The sequence below is a fragment of the Loxodonta africana genome, chromosome 24 (assembly GCF_030014295.1).
Source record: "Loxodonta africana isolate mLoxAfr1 chromosome 24, mLoxAfr1.hap2, whole genome shotgun sequence".
NCBI lineage: Eukaryota > Metazoa > Chordata > Mammalia > Proboscidea > Elephantidae > Loxodonta > Loxodonta africana.
The window spans coordinates 35,522,100-35,543,275 of NC_087365.1; positions in this window are offsets into that span (position 1 = coordinate 35,522,100).

The window sequence follows — 21,176 nt, forward strand, 5'->3', positions numbered from 1 at the left end:
TATATCAGACAATGTTCTGCTGCTATTCATAAGGTTTTCACTGGCTAATGCTTTTCAGAAGTAGACTGCCGGGTCCTTCTCCCTAGTCTGTCTTAGTCTGGAAGCTCAGCTGAAACCTGTTCTCCATGGGTGACCCTGCTGGTATCTGAATACCAGTGGCATAGCTTCCAGCTTCACAGCAACACGCAAGCCCCCACAGTATGACAAAAAAATCCTCACAACTGGACCAATGAGCAACATCATGATAAATGGAGAGAAGATTGAAGTTGTGAAGGATTTCATTTTACTTGGATCCACAATCAACAGCCATGGAAGCAGCAGTCAAGAAATCAAAAGACGCATTGCATTGGGTAAATCTGCTGCAAAGGACCTCTTTAAAGTTTTGAAAAGCAAAGATGTCACCTTGAAGACTAAGGTGCGCCTGACCCAAGCCATGGTATTTTCAATCGCATCATATGCATGTGGAAGCTGGACAGTGAATAAGGAAGACCGAAGAAGAGTTGACACCTTTGAATTGTGGTGTTGGCGAAGAATATTGAATATACCATGGACTGCCAAGAGAATGAACAAATCTGTCTTAGAAGTACAGCTAGAATGCTCCTTAGAGGCAAGGATGGCAAGACTGCGTCTTACATACTTTGGACATGTTGTCAGGAGGGATCAGTCCCTGGAGAAGGACATCATGCTTGGTACAGGGCCAGCAAAAAGAGGAAGACCCTCAGTGAGATGGATTGACACAGTGGCTGCAACAATGAGCTCAAGCATAACAACGATCGTAAGGATGATGCAGGACCGGGCAGTGTTTTGTTCTGTTGTGCATAGATAGGGTCGCTATGAGTCAGAACTGACTTGACGGCACCTAACAACAACAACAACATTTCAGTGACATTGGTTATCATCCTTCATGTTGTATCACCATTCTCACTATCTCTCCTCATACTGTTTCACCACAATATTGTTCGTTGCTCCATAAACTACTCATCTGTGCCTTAAAGTTACTGTTGTCAGATTGATCTTATATAGGGAATTCTTTAAAAGAGTGCAGTGCTTAACGTGAACATTCTTTACTATTTCATTTAAACTGTGTTTAGTTTAAATATGACTTCAATGTGTAGTTTTGGTTCAAATTTCAGAAATTTTTCTCAGGGCAATTCAGGGGCTCCTCCAGCCTCAGTGGGTACAGCAAGTCTGAATTCTGTAAGAAATTTGAAATTCTGTTCCATATTTATTAAGTCCTTGATCAAAACATTCAGTAATGGTAGCCAGGCATCATCTAGTTCTAGTCTCATGGCAAAGGAGGCAGTAGCTCATGGAGGCAACTAGACCTGCAGTCCAGTTTATTCTCTTACGACCTCTTTCCTCTGCTGCTACAGACAAATACAGACCAATTGTTGTATCTTGTATGGGCATTTAAAAGCTTTTAAGACCTCAGGTTTTACTCACCAAACTGGGGGGTATAGAATAGAAACTCTAAAAACAGTGTTAGGTAATTGGCTGGACAGTCCCACGAAGCCTTGACCCTAAGCTTCCAAACCAAGAAAACTAATCCCATGAGGTGTTTGCTTATACCTAAATGATTCCAGCAGCAGTATCCTTTCTGTTGTTGCTGCTGCTGCTGTTATAAAATTATATATAGCACAATATTTGGCATTTGCCCTTTTTTGGTGTCTAATTTAGTGATATCAGTTACATTAGTCAAGTTGGATAACCATTACCCTTAATGGATGCCAATTTTCCCATCACTATAGACATAAACTCACTATTTCCCAGAGAATGATTCCCTCTCTCCCTCACCCCTTCCTCCCCAGGTAAGCACTAATAACCGTTGGTCTCTATGTATTTACCTTTTCTTGTCATCTTATATAAATGAGGTCATACAATATTTGTCCTTTTATGATTGACTTATTTCATTCACATAATTTCTTTGAGGTTTATCCATGTTGTAGCATGTATCAGGACTTAATTTCTCTTTGTGGCTGAGTCGTATTCCATTATATGTATGAATTATTGAGTTTTGAGGGTTCATTATGTATTCTGGATACAAGTCCTTTATTAGATATATGATTTGTAAATATTTTCTTTCAGTCTGTGGCTTGTCCTTTCATTTCCTTAACAATTGTCTTTCAAAAGACAAACATTTTTAATTTTGTTGGGAGTCCAGTTTATCAATTTATTCTTTTATGAATTTGTTTAGTGTTATATTTAAGAATTCTTTACCTGACCCAAGATCATAAAAGTTTCCTCTATGTTTTCTTCTTCAAATGTTATGGTTTTAGGCTTCACATCTAGGTCTGTGATCCATTTTGAGTTAATCTTTGAGGTATGGATTAAATTTCATTTTTTGCTTGTGACTATCCAGAAAGTCCAGCACCATTTGTTGAAAGGGCTTTCCTAGTTCCACTACATTGCTTACTCTTTTGTCAAAAATCAGTTGTCCGTATACCGACTCCTCACTTGCCAACATGATTAGGCTCCAAAGACCAGGTCGTTGTGCAGAAATTGGTGTTATGAGAAAATGGAGGGTGACGACATAAATTACAAAATGGAGGATGACTGCATCATTACATAACTGGCAAATTACATCATTACATAATTACTAAACCACCAAGAATCATGGCCTGGCCCAGTTGACACATAATTTTAGCCATCACAACCAGCGTTACTCCCGCTCTGGTGTTCATTACTGCCAGACCTATGTCATTAATGAGCAAAATAGTCAGATAGTACATTTTTTACTGTCGTCGTAAATGTGAAATGTCAGATAACGAGAAAGTCAATAAATGAGGAGTAGATGTGTACATATATGGGTCTATTTCTGGACTTTCTCATCTGTTCCATTAACCTACTTGACTGTTTTTATACCAGTATTACACTGTTTTGAAATCAGGTAGTGTTAGCCCTCCAACTTTGCTCTTCTTCCAAGTTGTTTTGGATATTGTAGATTCTTTGCATTTCCGCATGAATTTTAAAATAATCTTAATTTCTACAGAAAACTTTGTTGGTATTTTCATTGGAATTGGTTTGAATCTGTAGATCAGTTTGGGGAGAATGGCATGTTAACAATATTGAGTCTTCTATGAACAAAGGTCTCTCTCCCTCTGTCTTTTTTTTTTAAGTGTTCATTAACGTATCAATGTTTTATAGTTTTCCAACCAAGACACATTTTTTCTCATATTTGTTCCTAAGTATTTCATATTTTTTAATAGCTTGTGGACTCCCATTTTTTTATTGTTGTAAATATATTTATAACATAACTTTTTGCCATTCCATCATTTTTTACATGTACAGTTCAGAGACATTAATTATACTCATTATGTGGTACAACTATTAGCACTATCTTTTTCCAATTTTTTAATCACCCTTAACAGAAACTCAGTGTCCCCTAAGGAATGACTTTTCCTTTTTTGGCTATTATGAATAATGCTGCTGTGAACATTTTTGTACAAGTTTTTATGTGCACATAGGTTTCCATTTTTCTTGGGTATGTACCTAGAAGTAGAATTCCTAGGTCATATGGTCTGTGTTTAAAGATTTGAGGAATTGCCAGACTGTTATCCAAAGCAGCTGTACCATTTAACATTCCTACCAGCAGCATATGAAGGTCTTAGTTTATCCAGATCCTTGTCAACATTTGTTATTGTCTGTCATTTTTACTATAGCCATCCTAGTGGTTGTGAAGTGGTATCTCATTGTGGTTTTGATTTGCGTTTCCCAGATGGCTAGTTATACTGAACATCTGTGGTGCAATGAATTACTTAATATGGCCCTTCTAGCCTGTGACTCACACACAATGATTGAGTGGGACTATGCAGATAAGGTATATGGAACCTGTGATGGTTGGGGTTATGTGTCTTGGCTAGGCCATGATTCCCAATATTGTATGGTTGTCTTCCATTTTATGTCTTGTGAATCCTGACCTCTACATGTTGATGAGGCAGGATTGGTGTAGGGTGTGTCTTGGGTCAAAGGTTTGCAGGAGGGCATGACTGAAGTCCCATCCTTACTAAAGTTATTCCCTCCCTGAGGTTAGGCGTACAGCTAAGAAGTATGTGTGTGTCCTGGTGAGGCTTTCTCTCTCTGCATCTGAACACCATGTCTGGTTTGTGATCATTTGACCTTTTGTTCTTGGGACTCGAGCCTGAGGCTTGCTGACTGACCTGCTGATTCTTCTCCGAACTCCACAGCCCCTTGGGCTGATAGCATATCATGTGATCTGATTCACCAGCTTCTGCAGCCTTGTGAGCCAGCAGCCTGTGTTCTGAACTGCTGGTTTGGGTTCTCAGCCCCTGCAGCCCCGTGGGTTGGGAGAAGCCTACACCTGACCCACGAATCTGGGACTTGCCAGCCTCCACAGCTGCGTGAGCCATTCCTGCATAGTTTGTGAGTTCTCTAAGACATTGTGGTGAATTAGGGAACCCAAAGACTGGAGGAAGAGTACTGAGGGGAGAGGGAGTAGTTGATGTTAGAGATGATGGAGTGGTACAGCAGTTTGCAAAAGTTAGACATTTGGGACATCTTTAATCTCTGCCTCATAGGAACAAGCTTTGTGCTGATCCTTATAAAAGAAATTATTCGTTTAGCATCTTTTCAGGTACTTACTGGCCATCCGTATATCTTCTTTTGAAAAATGTCTGTTCACATCCTTTGTCCATTTTTAAATTGGGCTATTTGTCTTTTTATTATTGAATTATAAGAGTTCTTTTTATATTCTGGATACAATTCCTTATCGGATATATTATTTAGCTCCATAAAGGCAGAGACCATATCTGTTCTACTCATCATTGTGTATATGGTATGGCACCTAGTAAGTGCTCACTCACTTTTATTTCTAACTAATTTATATATTGTTAAAATATTTTGTTGTATTTTTTTGGATTGTCTTTTCACTTTGTTGATGGTGTCCTTTGCAGCACAAAAGTATTTAATTTTGATGAAGTCTAATTTATCTACTTTTTTTCTTTTTTTGGTGCTTGTGCTTTTGGTGTCATATCTTAGAAGCCATTGTCTAATTCAAAGCCACAAAAATTTACACTCACGTTTTCTTCTAAGAGTTTTATAGTTTTAGCTATTACATTTAGGTGTTTGTTCCATTTAGAGTTAATTTTTATGTATGGTGTGAGGTAGGGATACAACTTCATTTTTTTTTTAACATGTACATATCCCGTTATGCCGTTACCATTTGTTGAAAAGACCATTCTTTGATTATCAAATGGTCTTGGCATCCTTGTTCAAAATCAACTGACTGTAAATGAGAGAGTTTTTTCTGGCCTCTTAATTCTATTCCATTCATTTACATGCCTATCTTAATGCTAGTGCCACACTGTCTTGATTACTATAGCTTTCTAATAAGTTTTCAACCTTATTATCCTTTTAATACCTGCAGAATCTGTAGTGATGTCTCCTCTTTCATTCTTGATGTTGGTCATTTGTATCTTCTCTCTCTTTTTTCCTGATCAATCTGGCTAGAGATTTATCAATTTTATTGATGTTCTGAAAGAACCAGCTTTTGTTGTCACTGATTTTCTCTGTTGTTTTTCTGTTTCAGTGATTTCTTCTCTGACCTTTGTTATTATTATTATTATTTTTCCTACTTGCTTGGCCTTAATTTGCTCTTCATTTTCTAGCTTTTTAAGGTGAAAGCTGATGTCATTGGTTTGAAACATTTTCTCTTTTCTAATACAGTCATTTAGTGCTATAAAAGCTTCCCCTTAGTACTACATTAGCATCAAACCACAAATTTTGATATGTTGTGTTTTCATTTTCATTCAGTTCAGAATACTTTCTGATTTCCCTTTTGTTTTTTTTCTGACCCATGGGTTATTTAGAACCGTGTGGTTTTGTACCTAAATATTTGGGGATTTTCCAGAAATTTTTCTGTTGTTGATTTTTAGTTTAATTTTATTGTGGTCGTGTAACATACTGTGCTGACTTGAATCTTTTAAAATTTATTAAAATTGTTTTATGATCCAGAATATGGTGTGTCTTGCTAAATGTTCCAGGTACACTTGAAAAGATTGTGTGTTCTGCTCTTGTTGGGTGGAGCGTTCTATAAATATCAGTTAGGTCAAGTTGGTTGATAGTGTTATTCAAATCTTTTGTATCCATATTTACTTTCTGTTTACTTGTTCTATCAATTATTGCGAAGGCATATTGAAATCTCTGGCTATAATTGGGGTTTTGTCTGTTTCTCCTTGCATTTCTATCTGTTTTTGCCTTATGTATTTTGAAACTCTGTTATTGTGTGTATAAGTATTTAATTATGTCCTTTTGGTTAATTGACCCCTTTATCATTATGGAAAGATTTTCTTTACTTGGTAGTATTCTTTACTCTGATATATATTTTTTATGATATTAATATTGCCCTTCAGTTTTCTTTTCCTCAGTGTTAGCATGGTCTACGTTTTTCCATTATTTTACTTTTAACCTGTTTGTGTTTTATACTTGAAATGTATTTCTCTTAGGCAGCATAGTTGGGTCTTGTTTTTTATCCAGTCTGAAAACTTTTGCCTTTTAATTGGAGTATTTAGATCTTTTACATTTAAATATGATTTATTAATATGGTTATGTTTAAATATTTCATTTTAATATTTGTTTTCTATTTGTTCCATCAGTTCTTCCCCTTTTACTCTTTTTTTGTCCTTCTTTTGGATTGAGCTTTTATGATTCTCTTTTATCTCTTTTGTTGATTCATTAACTATAACTCTGTTTTATTATCTAGTTGTTGCTGTATGGTTTCTGGTATATATTTAACTTATACAATCTTTAACTTATACAATTTTATCTCTTTATATTTAGTATAAGAACATTACCATAGTATACATCTACTCCTCACCAACTATCTCATTATCTGACATTTTGCATTTATGACAATAGTAAAAAAAAAAAAAATCTACTATCTGACAGTTTTGTGTATTAATGATGCAGTGGGCATGGAGGAAGTGGCTGCAAAGCATCCCCTACCTTGCAGAGGGTCTCTGGGCAGCCTCCAGGAAGCTAGGCTGCACTGCCCCACACTCTTCGCTCCCTCCTGACAGCAGAGGCACCACATCCAGCTGCCAAGCTAGGCTGGCCTCCTCCATGGCCATGGCCTTCGGGTGGATGCACAGGCAGCATCGGTTCTCAGCTCCTATGCAGCCTGAGGCCCTGCAGCTCAAAATTGATGTGGGGTGGGAAGGAAGGAAAGAAAGAGGCATGGAAGAAATGCGTGGGAGTTTAAAGACATACCACGGTGAACTGAACTGGCCTGAAACCTCTGCTTCAGTGGGGCTGGGTGTGTGGCAAGGCTCCCAGCATCCTCACAGGAAGCCCTTGGTGACTTGCCAGGCCCAGAGGGCAGAGCAGGCTCTGACATCATGCAGGGGTTGCAGGGGTGGGAGTGGAGCCTTGGAGGCAGTTCTGTGATGGAAGCTCTGGCCCAGCACAGGAGGAAGGTTAAGTGGTTAAGCTGTGGGCTCTCCAGTCACACAGCCTGGCTTTATTCAGCTTTGTCTCCTCCAAGCCTCCTTGTCTGCAAAGGAATAATCCATAACTGGACTCATCACAGTGATGAGCACATCAGTAAATCTTAGCTGTTATTATTTCTGTGATCATATTTTCTAAATAAAAATTGGACAAATGGGTGGTCTGAAAACAGAAAAAAAAAAAACCTCTATTTTCGCTTAATGATGATTTTTGCATAATAACTTGGTCTTTGGACCCTAACCATGAGTAAGTGATAAATGAGTATACTTTCATTTCTCTCTGGAGCTTGTGCTATCATTACGCATTTTGCTTTTACATGTGTTTATAAACCCAATGCTACATTGGTATTAGTTTTATTTAAACAGTCAGTCATCTTTTAAAAAGATATAAATTATGAGAAAAATAATCCTATATATTTACTCGTGTAGTTAACATTCCCAGTTCTCTTCCCTCCTTTTTGTAGATCTATACTTCTCTTTGGTATCATTTTCCTTTAAAAAGTCTTTTTTCGTCTTCATTTTTGAAAAATATTTTCACTGGGCATAGAATTCTAAGGTGACAGATTTTTTTTTCTTTCAGTACTTTAAGATGTTGCTCCACTGTCTTCTCTCTTGCATTGTTTTTGATGAGAAATCTGTTGTCATCCTTATCTTTTTTTCCCAGTATGTGATTTTTTTTTTTTTCCTGGCTTAAGATTTTCTCATTGTCACTGATTTTGAATAATTTGATTATGCTGTATCTTGGTATATTTTTCTTAATATATCAAAAAAAAAAAAACTTTTTTTTTTTTTTTTTTTAATCTTATCCTTGGGTTTCATTGAGTTTCTTGAATCTGAGTGTGTATAGGTATAGAATTTATAGTTTTACACATGGCAGATTGAATCTCAGGGAGAGGGAGGAAGTGCCAGGGCGAAAAGCTTGGTGGAGGCCACTCCCACCTCAGTCCCGCATCTGTCAGCTAAGGCAAGGGACATTCTGTTGCCCAGATAAGACTTGCTTCTCAGGCCAAAGTGCCCATAGGCAGAGATGATAGTCCTCTTGCCAGGTTGACATGGTGGCTAAAGTACTTGGTGGCAGGACATGTCCCTCAACTTGATGATTCTGCTTATCCCAGGTACCTGCTGTGCTGAGTCATGTGGCTGCAGGGCCTGCCAGTTGGGGGACATCAGGCCCTGACCAATAGGCCCCAGATTCACACAGAGGCTAAAAGCACACAGTGAAATTAAAGAAATGCCAAGGAAACAGTGATGGTGTATCTTTTTATCTACCAAACTAGCAGGCTTTTAAAAAAGCATGGGCAAGTGTATAGGGAAATAGACCTTGTATCCTACTGGCAGGGGTATTAAACTGGGGCCCATTTTGAGGGGGCAGGTTGGTACAGGGTTATCACAAAGCTTAGAATTTTGCTTAGGCTTGAACCAGCAGTTCCAGCTCCATGAAGTTATCGTGAGGAAACAATTCAGATTATTGGAGCCAAACAGATGTGGTTTTGAATGTGGCTGCACCACTGACCAGCTTTGTGACCTTGGACAAATACTTTGTCTCTCTGAGTTTCCATTTGCCTATTTATAAGACAGGGATATTTATACTTATTTTACTTGTTTGCAGTGACAGTTGAATGAGATCATGTGTGTAAGACACTCAGCACAGCGCCAGGCACAGAGCAAATCCTGTGGCGATGGGGGTATCTTGATGATGGTTTTATATAGATAATAAAAAGGCTAGAAAGGCATGCGCAAAAATATCAAAAGTGGTTATCTTTAAAAAAAAAATTTTTTTTTTTTTTTAAAGATAACCACTTAGGAGAGGAATAATTTTATTTCCCAAATGCCTTTCTGGTTTTTTCCCCGTTTTTCTACAGTGAATATATATTGTTTTCAAGATGAGAAAGAAAAAAAAAAAGGCAGATAAAACCAGGGCTTCAAACCTATTTGAACCAGTTCAGTCATGGCCAACGAAGCAAACAGGAATAGATCCAAAGTTTTACAAATTTGGCAGATTCAGCATGGTACCTGGAATGGGAAAAAGTATGGGTTGAAGCCCTAGAAAGGAAGTCTCAGAAGAGGCATAGTGAACCCTTTCAGGAGCCTTATGCATGACATTGGATTATTGGCAGGACTGCAGGAGAGTGACACACATTCAAAGCGGTGCAGTTGGCCGCCATCTTTGAATGAGGCACTGCCATCTTTGAGCAGTGTGCCACCATCTTTGAGCAGGGCAGCACTACTTCAGACTGTGCCCAGAATCTGAGGGCAAGAGTTTTGGTTGCCATACAGCACATATGCTACCCTTGTTCTCTAAGAGGGAGATTAAGTTTCTAGCAGGGCTTTGACCTATAATTTTTTACCCATTCCAGCTATCTTTCCAGTCTACTGTAACTTTATTTTATTTTTTTCCTGAAGTTTTACAGAACAAACTAGTTTCTCATTAAACAGTACACATATTGTTTTATGTCATTGGTTAATAACCCCATGACATGTTAACACTCTCCCTTCTCAACCTTGGGTTCCCTATTACCAGCTTTCCTGTCCTCTCCTGCTTTCTAGTCCTTGCCCCAGGGCTGGTGTGCCCCTTTAGTCTTGTTTTGTGTTATAGGCCTGTCCACTCTTTTCACTGTAACTTTAAAAATCTGGATCTGTTCTGGTGACACTTCCTTGGCTGTGACTGAACTGGGCAGAGCCTGTTTGAGGCCCTGACTAAAACAATGCGGCCTGTCCTTCCAGAGCCCACTTTTGAAGGAGGCGAGGAACTCAGTGGACCAGGCCTGTGGAGGGTTTTTGAGGGGGCTGCAACTACAACAGTGGGGGCAGTAGGCTGGAGAAGAGTTGGGTGACTTGACTGAGAGCCAGCAGAGCCTGGGTTGGAATGCAAATGGAGGCCTTGGAGGGAGGTGGTAGAGAATGTCTTCTAGAGCTGGACCTACTTACTTGTGTCACTATGGCCAGGTGTCTTCACAGCTCTGTGCCCTGGTTTCCTCATCTGTAAAATGAACATATAATAGGACCTACCTCATGGGGTTGTTGAGGCTTCAGTGACTTTAGTTTTTAGCACAGCACCCAGTGGGCAGTGAATGTTAGCTATCATCACAGTATTATTCTTACTGTTATTACCATCCATCATTGCCTTGATTCCAGTTCAGTTGGTGATGAGAGGGAGCTGATCAATCCAGAACTGGGCACCGTACTCCTCACAAGGTGGGCCAAGCCAGCTGGGGGCCCTTGGGCAGCGACCCCATCTCTCTGGCTCTTGGATTCCCCCTCTCACCAATGGGGTCATCATTTCTTCCTCGTGAAGAATGAAAGAGTGCCCATGTCCAGTGCCCACATGCCAAAGGCATCTAACAAATTTCTGTTCCCTCCTTTGTGAATGACCCATAGTGATAGGGGACGAGGAGGGTGAGAAAGGCCAGGTCGCTGGGCTGGGTTGGGGTCAGCCACCCACAGGCCCATTCCCCACAGCCCCAGCTCACAACCCACCCACCCCCCGCCCGAGCTTCTGATGCCTGTGGAGGGAGCAAGACTGATGTGGGAGCACTAACCTGCCTCATTAACTCGCTTTGCTCTGAAGTTGTAACAATTAGGCCTGCAGTCTGGGTGGTATTAGGTGCTGGGCTGGGGATTACCCAGGCTGCTGGCCCCTTGCCCACCGTCTGCCCAACTTTAGCCAGACAAGGAGAGGGCCTGGCAAAAGGGGTTCTTTGGCAGCTGAGCTCCCTACATCACTACAGACAGGTGCAGAAATGGAAGCTGTGGCTTTTGTTACTTACCCACTCACAGTCATTCAACAGTTATTTATTGAGCATCTACTATAAAAAAATTTTTTTTTTTTTTTTTTTACTATGTACCAAGCGAGTATAGTCGTAGGAGGGGCTGGGCGCTTCTCTGAGTCAAACCGGTGTGGATGGAGAGTTTGGAGCTGGAAGGAGATGGATGAGATTTGCATTTCACAAGACTTTTCATCAAGAGGAGAGCAGCTGGAGGAGAAGCCTGGGGGGCACCCAGTGAGGAGTGGCTGTGGAGACTGGATTGAGAGGTGTGGAGGCATGAGGCTGGCTTACACTGGGAATGAGAGCTGGGTAGGGCAGAGTGTGCAGATCCTTCCAGTGAGTCCTTCTCAGCTTTTGAGCTGCATTTTCTTTGCCAAGAAAAGGGCTGATCAAGCCCCCTCCTTCTGGCAACTTGCAGCCTTTCCCCTGCCCCTGCCCATGCCTTGCCCCAACTGCCTGCCACCCACCCACCCCAGGCCTCGGGTACAGCGAGGGGGCCAAGCTCAGACATGATCATGAACCTAACGGACTAAAACTTAGCTTTGTACGTTAGCATTGATGAAAGTCTTGGAGGTATCCACACATTTCACTCTCACAGCTCCCATGGTAGATGTCTTAGTTATCTTGTTCTGCTATAACAGAAATACCACAAGTGGGGGCATTAACAAACAAATTTATTTTCTCACAGTTTAGGAAGCAAGAAGTCCGAATTCAGGTGCCGGCTCTGGGTGAAGGTTTTCTTTCTCTGATGGCTTGGGAGGAAGGTCCTTGTCTCTTCTGAGCTTCTGCTCCTGGGTGATCTTCATGTGGCTTGGCATCTCTCTTTCGCCATCTCTCCTTCTCAACTTACTTGTTTAATCTATTTTATATCTCAAAAGAGAATTGGCTCAAAGCACACCTTACATTAACCCTGCCTCATTAACATAACAAAGACAACCCATTCCCAAATGGGATTATAACAACAGGCATAGAGATCAGAATTTACAACACACATTTTTGGGGGACACAATTCAATCCATAGCAGTAGGTAAACCATTTTGTTCCTATTTTATTGACGAGGAAACTGAGGCACAAAGAGGCAATATTTTGTGCCCGAGGGCACAGAGATTGAGGAAGGCAGAGTGGGGATTTGAATTTAGGTCAGGTGGATTAGCAAACCCCGCTTTTTCCTCTACCGTCCAACAGTCCCAGCAATCTGTTCCAGCCCTGGAGGTCTATGAAATAAGCTCCGGTATGTATTAGGCACCACTGTGTACCAAGTGCCATGGTGAGCACTTTACTTTGCATCATCTTCTGACCCTGGCAGCCCCCCAGGAGGGAGTGATATTGTCCTCATTTTACAGTTGAGAAAATGGAAGCTCCGAGAGGAATGGAGTTGCCCAGCGTCAGAGCAGGGCCAGGCCAGAGTCTACAGCCTCTCCAGCACCCACATCCATTCCAGCCCCACATCAGCCAAAGGCTGCTCAAAGCCTATGACCCCAGTTTCCCAAGGTAAAGCAGCTTCTTAGCATCTCAAAGAGCCTTCTCTGGCTGCCGCCATGTATATTCATAGAACTTCAAAGGGGAAGCTTCAGACAGGAGTCTTCCAAGAGCAAATTCTCACCCTCTCAGATGCAGGAAATGTAGTCTGGCTGGAAAAAATTTAAGTTTTATCTTTTTTTTACTAGTTAGTCAAAGAAAGCTGCTCCCTCCAGCTCTTCTGAAGACTGAAAGTTTGTCCTGGCTGGTCGGTTTGGAAATTGTGGGGCTTTAGAGCCGCTGCCCTCGCAGTGGCCCCCAAGGCCATCAGGTTCCACTTTGGGGTCATGGAGGGTGGGGTGTGGGGCTCAGAGAGGGCACAGGCACACCAAAGTGACCTGGGCTTCAGGACGGCGACTCGCCCTGCAAAAGTGTAGCTCTTCTCTCTATGTTGGTTTATGCTTGGAATCCTTCATGATAAAAAGTTAATAAAAGAAAGAAAGAAAGAAAACCTGAAAACATAAAGCATTCTGCAGGCTGGCATCCTTTGTGAGAGGGGTGCCCTCCTGGGCGTGGCACTCCAGGCCATCCCCAGAGGGGCGCATCTCTGGCGCTCAGCCACAGCGAACGTTCTGCTCTCTGCTCCCCAAGCCCCTCCTTCACTTTCAGCCACCACACCTTGGCTTGAGCTTTCCCCTCCTCCTGATGTGCCACCTTCATGCAGCACGGGCTCCTATTCATTCTTCAGGCCTTAGTTCCGGTGTCCCCGCCTCTTGGAAGCCTCCCTGGCTCCCTTGAGCATTCACGCCTGCCTGTCTGTCCTGGAGCCCCTTGTCCCTCTCCCCGAACCAGTCACCCTCACTGTTGTGTTTACAGTGCATTAGGCATTGTACTCCGTTCAGGATTACCCCTCCAGTTCATGATGAAACTAGGCTCAGAGAGGTGAGGCCACTTGCCCAAGGTCACACAGCAGTGGGTGGTAGGGTGAGGATTCAAATGCTTGTGTGACCCACCCTCCAAACCACTCCACTCCCCCACCAGGCTGGGTGTCCCCTACGGGGCTGGAAGCTCCCTGAGGGTGGGCCCAGGATCTAGGTCTTTTGTACCTAGTTCAAGGCTGCCAGCGAGGAGACACCAGGAGGTATTTGTCAAATGAGTGAAAACCTAGATGTGAAAACCTTGGACACCATTTTTTCCAGTCATTGTCATTATGGGGTGAATGCAAAGGCTTAGAAGGCTCATGGGACCTGCCTTTTAAAAGCTCTGGAAGCAGGAAACTCAAGGATGCTGGAAAACCGCTGACCCTCCTCCCTACAGGGCTGACTGCTGCTCTTGGGGTGACCTCATCTGCACAAGCTCCCAGGTATTTGAGGAGCAGTGACTCCTTGGACTGCAGGGAGGGAGGGCAGGTATCTGTGGACAGCAGGAAGGTGGTGTTTACTGGGTTGTTCTTCAGGCATTCATTAAGCACTTACTGTGTGCCAAAACAGTTATAGGCACCAGGGCACAGCATGAACGAGCTAGACCCAGTCCCTGCCTTCACAGAGCTCACATATGAAGGGTGGAGGGTGGATAGACAAGAAATAGATAACAATGCTACAGTGTGGAAAAGAATGATGGGGAGGGGGCTTGCGAGGCGTCCTAGTGGGTATTAGAGGTTCTTTTGGGGGGTGTTATTGAAGCCGAGTTCTACTAGAAGAGAGAGTTGGCCAGGGAGATGTGGGCTGAAGGGTCTTATGGGCAGACTGTACAAAGGCCCTGGGGTGGGGAAGGGCTGGGCGCACTCAGAGTACAAAGGAGAAGGGGATATGACCTGAGGACCAGAAAAGGTGGGGGGCCATTGGTGGGATCTGAAGGGACGGCAGTGGAGGCTTGGTTCTGTTTGGAAAGCGCCCTGTGGGCGCAGCCTGAAGCAGTTTGCAGAGGCTGGGTGGTCTTGGAGATCCTTGTGGGAGGCCAGTGGAGTTTTCAGGAGATATGAGCCTGGTAGACCAAACCCAACGGGCTAGGAACGTGGAGGGAAGGGATTTTAGCGGCAGGTTTTTGTACTGGGCTGGGTAAGGGGAGAGGAGAGGAGGAAGGTCTAGCTGAGCTCTGGGGATGGGGGATGCTGGTTTCTGACACGGGGCTTGGAGACACAGTAGCCAAAGTCGTCCTTCTCAGAGGATGACCCAAAATTGCCCAAGGGTGGCTGGGACCTGGGGAGCCCTGCCCCCATGTCCCCAGCACAGGGTTTCTTCCCCCCACCCTGCCTCTCCCAGCCTGTGTCCAGAACTGGCGGGTCTATTGGAGGTGAAAATCATGCCTCCTGCCTGTGCCCCAAATTGCCCCCTGGGGGTGGCAGAACACCAGGTGCCCATTTTAATTCTCCGACAGTCATACTGTTTTATTGTTCCTATTTGGGGCTTTATTATTTTTGCCTCAAATCATTTGAAAAGGCCTTTTAATTAAAGCTGCAGGTTGGAGCCGGCACCTGAGCCCCCGGGGCTGGTGGCAGGAGGCCTTGCCAAGTGCTCACCCTGCCTTGTAAAGCGGGGGCCTTCTGAGATGGGGTCCGTGGCCCCTTGCATGGGGAGACTGAGGCATGGGACCCTGCCATTGAGACAATGGCAGCAGCTGCAGTCGGGCCTCAGGTCTCCCTGTAGTGCAGCCAGAGGATTTTTCCAGAACAGATCTCATAACATTACCTTCCTGTTCAAAATCCTCCCCTGGCCCCCCAGTGTTCCACTTGACTCCTCCCTGGCACAGGAGGCCATGGGCCCAGTGGTGGAGGGCTTATGGGCTGCAGTTTTGGGTTTGAATTTTGTCATTGCTCCTTACTCGTTACAGGGTCTTGGTCAGGTTGCTTAACAGCCTGCAGCCTCAGTTTGCTTCTCTGTGAGATGGGAATGCTGAGTTCCTGCCTCATGGGGTTGTTAAGAGGAATAAAGAGATGATCCAGGCATCTTGCCCATACTCAGCACTCAGTACATGGAGATGATGTCATCGTGGCCACCAGGATTGTGAGGATCAAATGAGGCTGTGTATTTGAGCCCAGCACATAGTAGGTGCTCGAGAAATATTAACTGATCTTAACACTGATGTCGTCAACACTTTCTCCTTGCCTTCTTCCCTCTTTCCCCAGAACACTGAGGAAACCTGACCCCCTCTTTTCCTTTGCACACGCTGTCTCCCATCTGTGGTGCCTTCCTCCATCCCAGGGGACGCACCCAAGGCCAGTGGTGCCTCCTCTGGGAAGCCTTCCTTCACTTCTTCCCAGGCCCTGACTTCCCAGAGCTGCCTGAGCTTTCTCTCTTAGTGGCCTGGTCTCGCTGCCTTTAATTGCTGATTTACTTCCAGGGGTTTTGAACTCAGGGGCCTTTAGGACCAGGCATATCAGGGCAGAGGGGAATGTTTGTGACGTGAACAATTGCAGCCCTTTTGCAGGATTCCTGTTTCTCAGAGCTGCTCCCACCCTGCGGCCGGGTCCCTATCTGCCCTCTCAGGGCACAGTTGCCTTGAGAAGGTTTGCCAATCTAGTCCAGGCTTATAGGACACCTCTTGTGTGTCGCTTGGAGCTGCAGGCCATCACTAACTTCACCCATTTTCATCCTTATAGCACCCCTGATACTCATTTGACTGATGACAAGACCAAGGCTACAGAGCTGAGGTTTCTTGCCCCTGGGTCGGTCATCCAGCTGGCAACTATTGGTACCCCATCCTGACCAATGTTGGCAGCTCCATCAATGTGATGTTTATGGCCCAGGGCCTTTGCACTTGCTGTTCCCTCTGCTTGGAACTCTTTGCCCTCAGATACCTGCAGGGCTTCTTCCTTCACTTAATTCAGACCTGAATTCAGATGTCACCTCCTCAAAGAGCCCCCTGCCAGTCACTGCCGCACTCTTTATCCTGTTTATTTTGCCCCATAACAGTGATCATACTCTGACATATCATACATTTGTTTAATTTCTGTCTACCCCACTGGACTTCAAGGTCAGCCACCAAGTTGTTTGTTCACGTCCTATTCCCAGCCCCTAGAACGGAGACTGGCATTCAGTACCAACAGGTGTTTGTGGATGAGTGACTCTCCTGGCTTGCAGATGGTCCCCTGTGGCATGTGGGAGGGATGGGAGGTATTGGAGTCCAGCAGTCCCAGGGGAAGGGGGTCTGGTGGGACCTGGATGAGGCCCCACCATCAGCCTCTCCTCCCTTACCTGGTTTCCTTTGCTCCCTTGGATGTGCCCTGACCTGACTGTGCCCTGTGCTGAGCCAGAGTGGGCACTGGTCCCACTCCAGTCTTCACGGCTGCAGAGACAACCCCCTTCTCCTTCCTGGGCCTACCTCCCCTGGTGTTTCTGCACCTGAGCCCAGTGGACCCCACATGAGGCCCCCACAATGGAGCCCCCAGCCCTCTGTCTGTCCTTTCCCTGCTGCGCCCACGACCCTGCCTCCTCCTGACGGCTAACACATGAGAAGTTCTTGGACTTGAAAGATTCAGGGTGGGGAACTGGGGATGTGAGGAGAGGGTATAGGGCCCAACATTATTGTTATTTCCCCTGTTTTGGTTAGGGGCAACTAAACCCATTTTACAGATTAGAAACTGAGCCTCAGAGAGTCTGAGTTACTTGTCCAAGGTCACAGAGACAGGGGCAGAATGCAAATTCAACCCCAGCATGATTCATTTATCCCCTGGAGGTTAGATTTGTTCCAGTCCCGAGGGCAAAGCTAGAATCCATGGGGTGTTTTAGGCCTTTCTGCCCACTCACCCATAGATTCATTCAAGTGGCATTTTTGTGTCCAGCACGGTGTTGTACGGTGGGAAGTGGTCCCGCAGGCAGGGATGGGGGAGGTCTGTGGTGTCCCAGGAGGAGAGGGGTGTTGTTCATGGTGGGGGAGGGGCTAGCATTGCTGGAGGCAGGCTCAGAGAAGGCAGTCCAGATTCAGGGCTTGGGGGTGAGCAGGCTTTACTCCAGCGATTGGGGAAGGAGGGAAGGGAAGTGAGGTGGAGGGTACAGCATGGGCAAAGGTAAAGAGGGAGGCTTCAGCCACTGAAGACTGAACAGGGATGGCCCATGAAGAAAGTGGGGGAAGTAGCCCCTTCTGTGGTGTTCTACAGGTGCTGGGGTGGGGGAGGAGTTCAGGTACAGATGACGGGGCGGGGGGGGCGGTGCTGGAGGGGTCACGTGCTCCTCCAGGGATTTCTTGACTTTTATCCCAGGGCTTAAAGGCTGTAGAGTGGAAGGAGTTGTAATAATGATCCTGGCCCCTGAAGGCAGAGCTTCCACCCCCGGGGTGTTTCTGGCCCAGTCTCACCTGCCCCACCCTGCTCTGTGTTTGTCCCTGTGAAGGTTCACCTGCCCACCCTCTGTGCGGTTTTGACCTCTCCCTGCGGAAGAAGGCCTAGGCTGGCTGCACCTCCCACCTGGGCTAGGAAGTGGGGAAGGATACCCATGACCCACTTGGTGCCTCTTATGAGGGGTACAGATGCCAACCTGTTGGGCACCTACAGGCCCTCCCCCTTCCCCCCAGCTTTCATCATCCTCACCACTACGCTGAGAGGGGCCCGCCCATTTGAGGATGCGGAAGCTGAGGCCTCAAGGGGGAGGTTTGGCTACAGGACGTGGGGTGAGGAGTGGACACGTGTCTGGTAGGCCTGGATTCCTGCCCTGGCTACGTGCCCTGTGTGATATGAGTAGCTTATACCCTTGAGCTCGTGGTCCTCAGCTTCCTGAGCAGCCAGGAGGGTCAGGGGAGTGAGGGGAAGTGCCTTGAACTGGGTAATGTGCTAGACCTGTGCGGGAAGTGTTGTCAGCTCAGAGCTGGGCGCTGAATCAGCCAGCTGTGTAGCAGAGGCGGGGAGGCCCATCTGGAATCTGCTGGAACCATAGTAAAACCCGCCAATCGGTCTTTTAGAAAACATTTATTGAGCACCGCCTGTGTGCAAGGCCCTGTGCAGATGGACTCTGCCCTGAGGGAGCTCCCAGTCCAATGGAGAAATAGCTGTCAAGATAATCAATGCAACTATGCAGTAAAGTGCAGGGTCCCAACATAGTCAGGGGCTGGGGCATCATCCCTGGGGACCTTTCACTTGAGTCCTGAAGAATGAGTGACAGCTACCTAGGTGAAGAGGGAGGGAAGGGCATTCTGGGCAGGGGAAACAGTGTGGCAAAGGCACTGCATCAGGAGGAAGCCAGGCAAGTTTAAAGGCCTGGGGAAAGGCTGGGAGGCTGGCCTGTGTTGAGCCAGCGGAGCAAGAGGGAGAGGGATGAGGCTGGAGAAGGGGCAGGACTCAGGCCACAGGAGCATTTCAGACTTTCTCCCAAGAGCAGTGGTAGCCATGGAGGTAATGTGATCTGTTGTGTACTCTGCTCCCTAAGTGAGGGAGGCTAGAGGGGCCAGTGCGATGTGGGGGGAGCGAGGGGCATACACGCTGCTTGAGGACGGCTGCAGGAACCATGTGGCACCTTTCCTTGGAGTTAATTGTGAAGGATCAGTTCCTTTGAGGAGGCAGAACTGGGGGCTGGCCTTTGCTCAGGAGAACACAGACAAGCAAAGGAGTTCAGGTGGAAATGGCAGATGACCCAGAGGGCCCCTGAATGCCAAACCTGGGGAAGAGTGTGGATTCTGGGATGGGCACTTGAGGCAGAGGCGGGGACAGAAGGAGCCTATGGCAGCAGCAGGGCTAGAGGCAGAGCAGGGAAGGCAGAAGAACCTGGAGTAGCCAGTGGTGGCCAATAAGCATATTCATGACCATGATAGCCAATCATGAATATGCTAATGAGCCCTGCTGTTTTTTTTCTTTTCTTTTTTTCCCCTCTCTCATTTTTTTTTTTTTCTCTAGTACAGAACAGAGCTCCAAGTAGGAGTAGGATGAGGGGTTCCTAGGCCTCCAATGTCAGCCCCTCCCTTCTCCTGACTGCCTGCCAGTCCCTGCACATCCTCTCTTTTTCTGGAAATTCCAGCTGTTCCGGAAGTGGAGATGGTGCAGAAAGGGAGTGTCCTTGGGATGGCCCTCCCCACACAGAGGCTGGGCCAGATCTGGCCCCAGCCCCATCTTGTGATACTGCCTGCACCTGGCAGGCTTGAGGGAGCAGAGGAGCCCTGAGCAGGTCTTCCTTGACTCACACTCCCAGCAGCACATGGGGGGAGAGGAGGAGGGAGGGGCTCAGAAAGGGAGCCCCAGGATGCCTGCCCCCAGCCTAGGTCAGAGGTCTCCACTGGCCTTGGGGCATCTTGGTCCCTGGGGTCAAGAACTGGCCACACCTGATCAGAAGTGTTGGTTGTGCCCCCATCCTGCTCCCTCAGGGGGCTGGAGCAGTGAGGTGGTCAGGAGCCAAAGTGCTTCACCCTGTGCAGGTGCTGTGATCCAGAGGGCAGAGGGGGTATCATAATTAGCTGTCACCACAGTGTGAGTCAGGCCCCAGTGGTAGCTTTGAATCAGCCCCAGGGGGCGAAGGGGAAGAGGACATGGCCAAGGTCACATGCAAGCAAGTTTACCAGGCCTCCCTGAGTGCCCTGCACTGCTCCCAAGGCTTCTTGAGGAACAGACAGGGCCTGCTCCCGTGGTAGACAGAGAGTTGGAGGCACTACCATCACCCCCACTGCATAAAGCTGGAAACTGAGGCACGATGGCTCTTCTTGCTACCCCTCCCTGGCTACACAGCTCTTTCTTCAGGCCCTTGAACACTAGACCAAGCTGCTTCCCACCTCAGGGCTTTTGCCGAGAACACTCTCCCCAGTTTTTGCCATGACAAGTTTCTTCTTATCTGTGTGTCTTTCCCTGTCCGTGGCCCTTGGAACACTATCATGATTTGTAATTGTTTTACCAATTTTGTCTTTCGCCCTTACTAGGAGGTGAGCTTCCAGAGCTCAGAGTCTACGTTGTCTTGTTCACTGCTCTGTCCCAGCCCCCAACCAAGTGCCCGGCATTCAACTACAACAATATCTGGTGTGTGTCGAGTGTGTACTATGTGCCAGTCACAATGCGATGACCTTCATAGGCTTTGATCCCCAGACAACCCTGCAAGAGAGGCACAGCTCTCGTCATTCCCATTTTAGAGGTAGCACAGATAGACTTGTCCTAGGTCACATCATCATGCCAGAATGAGGTGGGGTCTGATGGCAGGCATCTGCCGCCAGGCCTGCACTCTTACATAGGGCAGTGTGCTGCCTGCCCCCCGCCCCCAACTCTAGTGCACACAGTAGCTGCTTGGTAAATATCCTTTGGGCAGACAGATGGGAGGACAGGCTTTTCCCAGAGTCGCATAGACAGGGAGGAAGGGCCAGGCTTGTCACCCCAGCGTCCACCTTCCAGCGTTTGCCCGGTGCTGCTGGTGTGTAGAGGCCCACAGCATCGTCCTCAGCACCCAGTGGGCACCATGACAGCCTCCTGCCTTCCTGCCGACTGGCAGTACAGGCTTGGCTCCTTGGAGACACCCCATTTGATTTTCTCCTTTCTTTGAGCAGATTGAAGAGTGGAAACAGAAGTTGGCTGTTGGATGGGGCGTCAGGG